This window comes from Drosophila tropicalis, unplaced genomic scaffold (genome assembly GCF_018151085.1).
Source record: "Drosophila tropicalis isolate 14030-0801.00 unplaced genomic scaffold, ASM1815108v1 contig_593, whole genome shotgun sequence".
NCBI lineage: Eukaryota > Metazoa > Arthropoda > Insecta > Diptera > Drosophilidae > Drosophila > Drosophila tropicalis.
Genome location: NW_027173070.1, coordinates 20,048,493 through 20,058,855, shown reverse-complemented (window position 1 = coordinate 20,058,855; position 10,363 = coordinate 20,048,493). Strand labels below are relative to the sequence as shown.

The window sequence follows — 10,363 nt, the reverse complement described above, 5'->3', positions numbered from 1 at the left end:
ATCTGTCGCCCACTTTACATTTTCCAGATAATTGAATTTTAATAGGACTTTTGTCCTTGCCTTTTCTCGGCCCAAAGTGTCCGTGTGTTTTTGTGTCCAGCGCCCGTGTCCATCCATAGCCCATCCAGTGCCATGTCCATCCATTTGCATTTTGCGTTTGGCAACTCTTTCTCCATTCTCCGGATAATTTAATTCATTTACAACATTTTTGTGTAGCCGTTGCTGTTGTTGTTGTTTTGCTGGATGTTGATGGTGATATCGCTTTCAACATCTATGTATTGGCATGCGGCACTTTTATACACTCGTAGAGATTTGAGTTTGGAGAGAGATTTTTGGGCCTTAAAGCAACTTTGCGGTTATTTTTGCAGCCAGCCGCAAAGTCAGTTTTCTTAAGGACTTAACACATCATTTAAGCTGCTCGAAATGGAGGTCAGAGATAAAGTTTTTCCTTTCCTCTTTAATTAAAGATTAAATGTGCTAAATTGTTTTGGCTTTTGCCATCGTCTTCGACTTCATTCTTGGTCTGACCTAACTTGGACTGGAATGAAATGGACTGGGCTGGGCTGGAGCTGGTCTTTAAGCATGTAGACATGGGCGTAGCAACTCGATGTTAAGCTCCTTACGATTGGCTTTACAGTTAATGTGTAAGCCTTTTGGAATCCTAGATAATATTTCGCCATTTATACAACTAATAATGTTAACTTTGCTAAAAATAGTTTACCATTTTGTAATGAGAGAGAGATAACTTAATTTTGATTCTTCTAGTTAATTTTTCAATTGTAGTTTGCCCTTTTAATAGATTTTATGCTTCAAAAGGCCAAATCAAATTTAATCCAATTTGAAAATAGACAAAAAAATGTTCTTCTTGTGTTTGTACTTTCAGAATCGGCATAGTTTATTGACAATAAAAGTAATTTATCTATATCTGGAAACACATTTGTAATACAAAATGTCAAACACGAACTTCAGTATTTGAATTTTTTGTAAAGTTTATTGGCGAAATCTTTACAAAGCAACTTAGATTATGTTCCTGTGAGGCAACTTATGCCAAAGTAAAGGGCAGCTGACGCCATCCATGAATGGGTGTGCCTTCGTTCTTTGGTCCATCCAAACATCCATCCATCCACCAAGCGTCGCCTAACCATCAATCAATCAATTACGCTTAGAGCCATGCGTCAGGACAATAAAACGTGCCTGGAGTTGTGTTTTGGTCAGCAAAATTTACGATCAACTGAATTGAATTGTAAAGGAAACAACAAAAAAACTGAAAGCGGAAAACGGGAAAACAGCAAACTTTTACTGAAAATTACTTTCCATTGAAAATTTATTGAGTGCAAAGTTTGACTAACCATTGAAACATACGATTATGTTGTTGCTCTTTTGTTCTTGTCCTCGAATCACATTTTTCCATTAAAATAGTTGCATACTGATTTCTATATGTACATATTTTAAAAAATATCAATATACGTGCCCATACATTTTAAGCTCATAGTTTATGGCATACCTAGTATCAGTATTGAAGGTGGGTATCCTAGACCCGTTACGAATGGAACACTAATGGAGCGTCATTTAAGTTTCCCCGGGAAAGCGTAAAAGACAAACTTTCTTAAGACAATACCAAACTTTTTCCTCTTTAAATGAAAAACTTCTAAGACATCATTATTAATAATGAAGTCTGCGCCTCGCCTTAAACTAGGAGATTTAAGAATCAAATTGGCCTACAAGAGGTGCATTCGCAGTTGGAAAAGGCATAGATAAAGAACTGCAAAAGAGAGTGCAAAGAATGATAGGCACCAAAGCACAATATGAACGGGCACAGATGACTTCCTTGAAAGATAACAGAACTAACTGTAGCTCGTTATGATAGAGGGATTAAGCAGAAACCTTTTCGGATCTACCAATAAGACCAATAAAGCCTTCTGCGATAGGCTCTTATAAGGGGATAGGGGAATAGAATGAATGACAGTATACAAATTTTTACTAAAGTCTTGGCCCACAAGGAGAGTCGGTTCAATAAAAAATCTTATTATTATTAACTTATTAAAATGAACGATTCAAAACACTGTAGGTTTCCAGCCAATAACAATTTTTAAAATAGTAAAGTCAAGAAAAAGTGAAATGGAACGAGATGAGATGGGAAATGTTGTTAAAGGTAAGGCAAAGAAGTAAGTGAGACGTAGACCTGCATAAAGGAGAGCTGGCATAGTCCATTGAATCCTTTTTTAAACAATAATAAAAGATGGAGAGAATATCCTTCAGTTATAAATAGGTTTTCAAATTAAAACCATTTTTTTTTCTGAATTTTCATGCACTTTTATGGGGTGTGTTTTGGTTTATACTTTAAATTGATGTGCAGAATAATTTCTTCGAACTTTTTTTTCGTTTTTATGATATTGCCGGCTTTTGTTTGATGCTGGTAAATATATTGCTAAGCTTGCTAAAAAACAATTATTTGACTAAATGGTTTGGTTTGTGCAACAGAATGTACGCCGCATTCAGCACTAGCTGCAACACAATACTCTGAATCCTTCAGCAAAAAACCTGCCAAACATAAATGGCTCAGCTGCAGCTCTAAAGCTTGGGCCCAACACAAAAGAGAATGGGGGATGAGGGCAAAAACTTTTTAATTGAAAATCAACAAAAATATACATATAATGCAAAAAAAAAAAAAAAAAAATGGGGGTAAAAAGAAAATACATAAGCGAAGAGAAAAAGATGTGTACAATGCAAAAATTGAGAATGGAGAATGGAAAATGGAAAATCATCATCAACACGTTCAATGTTAAGTCGAGCGAATGCAATATTTTCCTATGGAATTGGCAACTTATACTTAAAAACTCAGGCACAATTATGAAGCTCTCTTTCGTTAAATCCCGCCTACGTATTTATTTCTTTTAATAATACATAATAAGTAAAAATCTTATGGCCAAGCGTTTGGGGGCTTAACCATGGTTACAGTTAAAAGCCGTCTGAAACGACATGGAGTCATTATGCCGCAGGCCAACTGCATAAGACTATCAACCAACTGCATATATAAATATAAGTGTACACACGTTTCGGATAAATGCACTGAGAGAAAGAAAAATTTATGATGAATTATTGAATTTGTTTTTTACTTTTTATGTCCATTAAAGGTCGAATCTTCTGGCAGAGCAATTGGCTTAATTAAAACTCTATAAATGCACTATAACTTCTAGTCTAAAAGTGCATTAAATATTGTTTCTCTCACTGGAAGCCTTTTGTAAACTAAAAGCCATTTTATCCCAACAATAAAAACCATTTTGTAAAAATTTGACTATTCTTTTTAAGCTAGGTATGCAAATTTTAATTGGTTTACCTATAGATATGTTCATCATGAACCTAAGATTATGTAGGAAGAGTTTTTGATTTTAAAACTTTAAGCTAAAAGCTGAAATAAACTTAAGGACTTTCTCTGTGCTCAGCTAAGTAATTTAACTTTAAATTGTCCAATTTACTATCAATGCAATATATCTCCAAATATCAAGTAAATATCAGTGTAAATCAATCTCGTTTGTATATACGTTCAGAATGTTGCGCTGTGAGAGCACTTCTGTGGACCAGGACTATATATGTATATGTACATCCTGTGGGCTTGGGTGTGGATTGGACTGGAGACTGTTGACACAATTTCTCCACGTAAGTCCTGCCGTTGCATTTTATTTACGCCTCTGCAGTTTATCGAAGTTGGCAAATGATGATGTTGACGGGCAACCAGACTGGGATTGCATATGTGGGCAGAGTAGAGCCAAAAGTTGCAGCTACGTGATGCAGATTTTTAACTCTCCTTCAAGCTGTTTGCACTAGGCCGAATGTCACCAGTAGTTGTTATCGTCTCTGTTGTTCCTGATGCCATTGGATCTGACGGAGGGCAGAGAGTAGTTTCGGTTTATTATTCGCTTTTTCAAGCTTAATTGAATAAGCCAATTGCAGTTACGATTCCCTAACCAGGGCTGTTGTTTATCCCAGAGCCAACTAATATGATTAACGAGCGAGAAAAACAATTTGATTCCTGCTGTGTGACTGGGTGTGGACCTGAATACGTATTTATGGCCATGTGCTGGTGTGTGTGAGTCTGTGTAAAATGCAATTTATTTGCCATCATTTAGATTGCCATCAAATGTAATTGTTAAAATGTTAATCACAATTCAATCACAATTTAATTAAAAGCGAGTGGAATGCTTAACGATTAAATTGATTACAAATATTTAATAAATAACTCAGATCATTGAACATAAATACAGAGCAATTTTGTATACTCTTGTAACTTTAGTTAAACTTATTCGTAATTGCATATCGAATGTGCAAAAAATAAGTCATACACTCATAATTATTCGAGAAATTTGTATTGAAAAAAGAAGCGCAGATCGATATAATAACCAATGTATCCCCGTTGATAATATATTCCTCTTGAATATGCCCAAAAAAGTATGCTACGTTTTGGAAGTCCATCTAGGCACGACGACTGTTGATAAAAAAGCTTAGACTTCCTTTTTTTGAGAGGGTATATGAAAGAAAAAATGGAATCAATTCACAGTCAACGATTTACGTTTCAATTTGGCAGACCATAAAAAAAATCAAATCAAAAGAAGTTGTACAGCTTAGCAGCTTTGTCAGGAGAATTAGCCTCTTCTAGTCGTATCTTTATTTTCTTTTTTTGGGCATTTTTCTGTGGCATTTTCTTTCAGATTTATGCCCCATAAAAGTGCGGCTAGACACGCTTGACTGGCAGTCGACAGCACACAGCGATACTGGAGAAAAAAAGGAGAAAAGGACTATGTTTATGGTTAGCCAATAAAAAAAAAGGAGAATGTTGTAATAAACATTATGAAGGGGGTTGGCGGAAGTGGGGGGAAAGGCAGTTTAAATACCCTAAAGCATCTAGGAGCTTTTTTCATTCTTGCTGCCACAAATAAGATTTAATTGCTGGCCAAACATTGAGCATTTTGTTAATTTTGTTAATGCAATGTCAACACACAACCAAATATAATCTCTCCTCCCTCGAGCACAGTCCGTTTTCCTTTGTTTGTCTTGCGCCCAGAGGTAATTTGCGGTAATGTTTGCTTATTTGTTTATAGACCCTTTCATTAATATGTGAAAAGCACGTTAACTGGAAAGGTCACCTTTAGGCCATTTGCCTTCCAGGTAGACAGACTGCTGACATTTTAATTGTGGTCGAGTGCATATTTTATAGTATCCCACCTAATAAAGGATAATCAGATTTGGAATCGCTGTTTGTGGCGTTGCACAGCGGAGCTAACTTTAGGCAGGACTCGTTGGCAGGGCTAAAATTAATGTTTTGAAAAGATCATTTATAAATATTGCTTGAAATAGTAAATAGAGTTGATTAAAATAATTAACTTGTTGAGCCATCTATTTCATTTCAGTTAAAATTTGTACAAAACGGGTATATTTGTCATTTCAGTTAAAATTTGTACAAAACGGGTATATTTGTAAAGCATTCTTCATCGAATGAATTCAATTTATTTTTTTATATCTTATGTTTAAATAGTTTGATTTATTCCTTCCTTGTCTTCAAGTTTTGGTTGTCATTTTTAATGGTTACGAATTTGTGGTTATACATATTCATTTAAGTTTCTTAGGTGTCTATTTAACATGTGTCCAACAATAAGTGTTATTTTATAATCATGTCTGCATGAACATTTAAAGTTAATCACTTTTTTATTGAAGCATTTTTAGTTTTTTTTATACATTTTTGCATACTAAGCTTTAATAGTGCTTAAAACAATTGCGCACAACTAAAACGCACATTAAAACCATAGGGCCATGGCTAACTTCGACAGGGTCAAAGTTTGTATACCCTTGCAACTTTTTTTTGGAATTCTTTCCTTACCTATATCAAAGTGAAAAAAACGTTTTTTCTAAAAAAGGCTAAAGTTTACAAAAGAACGGCCTACAATCTTAGCATAGGAAATAACCAAGATATTGATCAAAGTCACTGTTTTCCAACTGTCCGACAGAAACGCAAAGATGTTGCTTGTAAGACAACAAATTTGATAAAGGATTTGTAAGAACTCTTTGAGTATTTATTGAATTTAAAAAATTTAAAAGGTCCAAAGCTTTTTCGCAGACGAATCCTCTGGTTTTGACTTCCTAGACTGTCCCTTATGTTTTTCATATAATTTAATCATTGTCCAAGTCTGGAAATTTTACCTTTGGACCTTTTTCGCAGACGAATCCTCTGGTTTTGACTTCCTAGACTGTCCCTTATGTTTTTCATAGAATTTAATCATTGTCCAAGTCTGGACAGATTTAACAGCAAGGAAAACCCCGAAAACACTAGGAACCATCATATGATATTTACATTTATAACTATTATTAAGTAAGGACAACCACAATCAAGCATTAATTAATAAAAGTTAAAAGTTTGGACCTTTTTCGCAGACGAATCCTCTGGTTTTGACTTCCTAGACTGTCCCTTATGTTTTTCATAGAGTTTAATCATTGTCCAAGTCTGGACAGATTTAACAGCAAGGAAAACCCCGAAAACACTAGGAACCATCATATGATATTTACATTTATAACTATTATTAAGTAAGGACAACCACAATCAAGCAATAATTAATAAAAGTTAAAAGTTTGGACCTTTTTCGCAGACGAATCCTCTGGTTTTGACTTCCTAGACTGTCCCTTATGTTTTTCAGAGAATTTAATCATTGTCCAAGTCTGGACAGATTTAACAGCAAGGAAAACCCCGAAAACGCTTGGAACCATCATATGATATTTACATTTCTAACTAGAAATAAGTAAGGAAAACCACAATCAAGCAATAATTAATAAAAGTTAAAACGGAAAGGTGTCGATTCTTTAAAGTCAGGAAAATTAATAAAGGATTCGTAAGAACTCTTTGAGTATTCAAACAATTAAAACTCAAGGCCTTCTTGATGCCTGAGATGAAAGCGAAGATAAAGTATGAGTGCACGGGACACGGATACATTAGAACTGTGCGCCAGTTGGTGTAAATGTAGAATAGAACTCGAAGAGAGATGGGCGGCAACTGTAAAAGTGTTTAAAACATTTCATTTCCAGTGCTTGTGAACAAAAAGGGTGCGCCATCTCTTTTATCACAACACAGTAGAGTCTGTTTTTTCAATAATAATATGACGTGAAAATGGTTAAATGCATTTTCTAATATGTATGACTATTTGGGTCTAAGTCACAACAAAATAAAATGTTTTGATGGAAATGAAGGTGAAGATTAAAACTTCTCAGCGACTGGGAGCAGCAGTATATTACTGCGAGAATTAAAAATTTTGCCCACAAGTGTGCTTTATAAGTAATCAAGTAATAAATAAGGAAAATCATGTTTGGGAGCAATTTAAAATATGTACATATATTTTACATTTTAAGCACCCAAAGATTGAGCCAAGTTTCAATTTAAAAATTTAAAATTGAAAAATGGTTAAGATGTTAGTCTCAGAAGGCAAGAAACTTGAATGTGGGACTTGTAAGAAGTCGTCGGGTATTTATTCAGTTTTTGCTCAGGGCCTACTAGATGCCAAAACTTTGAGATGACATTTAAAACTATCGATGCACATGTCGAGTTGATTCGGTCAGGTTATCGCTATCGCGCTTGTATCGATAACACTAGCTATCAACCGATTCCAACTCGACCCATCCCCGGGGAACGGTTGGAATTATCGGTGGATGTGAAATAGTGATTCCAACTGGCACTTACTCTTAACAGCTGATTTTTCAGGTAATGCAAAAAGACTTTTGGGAAATTACTTCTTTTTATTCATTAGTTCAATGCCTTGGAAAATGTGCAAGAAATCGATCTTCGAGAAATGACAATTTTTGGCCCGTTGCAAAATTTGTTTATGTTTTGTTTTTATGCCATTTATTGATTACATCTTTGATGTGAATGGTACATGTTTTCTAGTGAGTGTTGATTTCGTCCAAATATCGATAAAATAGCCAAACGAACCGATTGAGATGGAAACGTCTGCGCTAAAAAAAAATAGTAAATCTTGGGCACGGCAAAACCTTATGCACCAGACTAGGCTTGGGTAGCTCATGAGTGAGTGAGCCAAAATGAATGGCTCACTGAACTGAGCCACTGAGCTGGGTCCTTCAATATGGCTCATTTTGGCTCACTAGCTCATTCTGACTTAGTAGTTCAGTTTTTGATCTCAAAGAATGTTTATTTTGTTTTTAATTTTCTGTTATATTTTATCTTATAATTTTATTAAATTCCCAATGAAGGGAGCTAAAAAATATATTTTTAATTAAGAGTTTGTTCTGCTAGTTCAAAGAAAAAAAAATTTTAAATATGTAATATTTTTAAATGGCTTAAAATGTAACGTATTTTACTATCGGGTCATGAGCTATCAGCAAGTGAGCCAGTGAGCCAAACGAGTGAGTTGGCTCACTACGGAAAAAAAGAATGAGTGAGCCAGTTCACCTCGATGAGCTGCTTTTACCCAAGTCTACACCAGACCACAAAAAAATATTGGATGGCCGCCAGTGGGAATCGGGCCTAAAACAGTGTTTAAAAATGCTAAGCTACTCCGTATTATATTTCATATGCTCTCGTCCTGTAAGGAAACGAAACAGAGTTATACATATTTTTCCATGTGTGTTCTGCAAAAAAAGCGACATAGATCTGCTTGCGTCAAAATGCTGTGGAAAACTAAATCAACTCATCCGCTTTTGATTTTTTCTTTAAGGGCTTTGGCAGCCGTTCGTCTTACAATACATATATTTATTGACATTTCATGTATAGGAAAAATATTTGAAAAAAATGTTCCATTCCATTCGTTTCAATATAACCGCTTTTTGTAGCACACAGATGTTTCAATTTTAGAGTCTGCATCAAGTAGGCATTGGCAATAAACTGTATAAATACTGCTGCACGACTTCAAAGTAGTTTATTCTTATACTCGCCTCAACTTTATACACTTTAAATTTTCCTTAATTATTCTTGTCCTATTATTTTTAATCCCAATTAAAACAACTTGATACATTTTACTTATTCTACACTTATGTATACAAAATAAAAAATTGTCAAGGTGTATTTTGGAAACGAGGTACAGTGCGTCATATTCATTGGACATAGCAGAAAGCAATGGCAGTGAAAGTGAGGAGTTATATTTGCAGCCACGGATGATAGTATGGTGTGAAATCAGTGTACTGAAGTCTGGACTGATTCCTTATCGGGATAAGTAGGTAACTTTTTCTTATTATTGGGTTTTTCTGCTGGACTTTCTCGACCGTTGTTTTAGGCTTGCCGGTTTTACCTTCATTCTTTTCCACATTGCGGAATTCTCCAATCAAGACATCGCAATGCAAATCCTCCTCCGGCTCCCAACCATCCGAGTCTTTGGTATGGCCCTTTCAGCGGGCTGGAAGGTTCTTTTCCTCCTTCGGCCACATCCGACCTATCAAGTGAATCGTCATCTTCAGTCGCTACTGCGCGGGACTTTTTTTATTGTAGACATTATTAGAGGCACCTTTACCAACAGTTGCTGTTGTCACCTTACTGGATGTGGCTTTTGGCTTGCCTTGTTTACTGTGGTATTAATAAAATTGAGCTCTTGATGGAGTTCTTCTTGTTTCCTACCTGGGTCGGACTTGTCGGCCAAGTGACCTCGATTAGCAAACTGGAACGCTTCGGTGATGAACTATCAATTTTAGAAGAATCCGTCTCAATTTTGGAGATCGCATCTTTTTCCTTAGACAAATTATTTTTTAAATAAATCCCATTATCTATTACGGTTCGATTGACTTTTTAATCAATGTTCATCAATGAAGTGTCAAAATCAAGTTGATTAAAAACAGACTTGTGTTTACTAGATTTAGATGTGAAAACGATAGATGTAGCAAGGATGTTTGGTGTGTAGCCTTCTTCAAACAAAACCATTTAGTTAAGTCGCTTTTTTCGTGTGCGCTTTTTTCTGGCGACCGAGTCTTTCGGAGAAACGTTTTATATACGAGCCCCGACCACCATTCATTCGTACATCACTCTTTTTTTTATCCATTTTTACCAAAGAAATGTTGTACTTTAATAACAACAACGACAACAACAATTTCTTTAAACGCTTTGCTGAACTAACAAAAAACCAGAGGGCCGGGGCTAATTTTGCCCGCGTCAAAGTTTGTATACCCTTGCAAGTTGTTTGTTACTCTTTTCTTACCCATAGCCGTCAATGCGGAAAAACGTTTTATCTAAAAGGCTAATGTTTGCGAAAGAATGGCCTACAATCTTATCATAGAAAATAACGAAGTTATTGCCCAAAGTCACTGTTTTCGATCGATCGTTCCTATGGGAGCTATATGATAATCATCAAATTTTGCAGAATCGTATAAAGGTGGAATAAACTCA

The 10,363-nt window shown here is 35.4% G+C and overlaps 1 long non-coding RNA gene across 1 annotated transcript; it reads left to right on the top strand.

Moving 5' to 3' along the window:
- The first annotated feature begins 8,975 nt into the window (after window positions 1-8,975).
- On the top strand, window positions 8,976-9,753 carry LOC137577869 (uncharacterized). Its single transcript, XR_011032492.1, has 2 exons — window positions 8,976-9,203; window positions 9,264-9,753. It is a non-coding gene; the product is annotated as an uncharacterized lncRNA (long non-coding RNA).
- The last annotated feature ends 610 nt before the right edge of the window (window positions 9,754-10,363 follow it).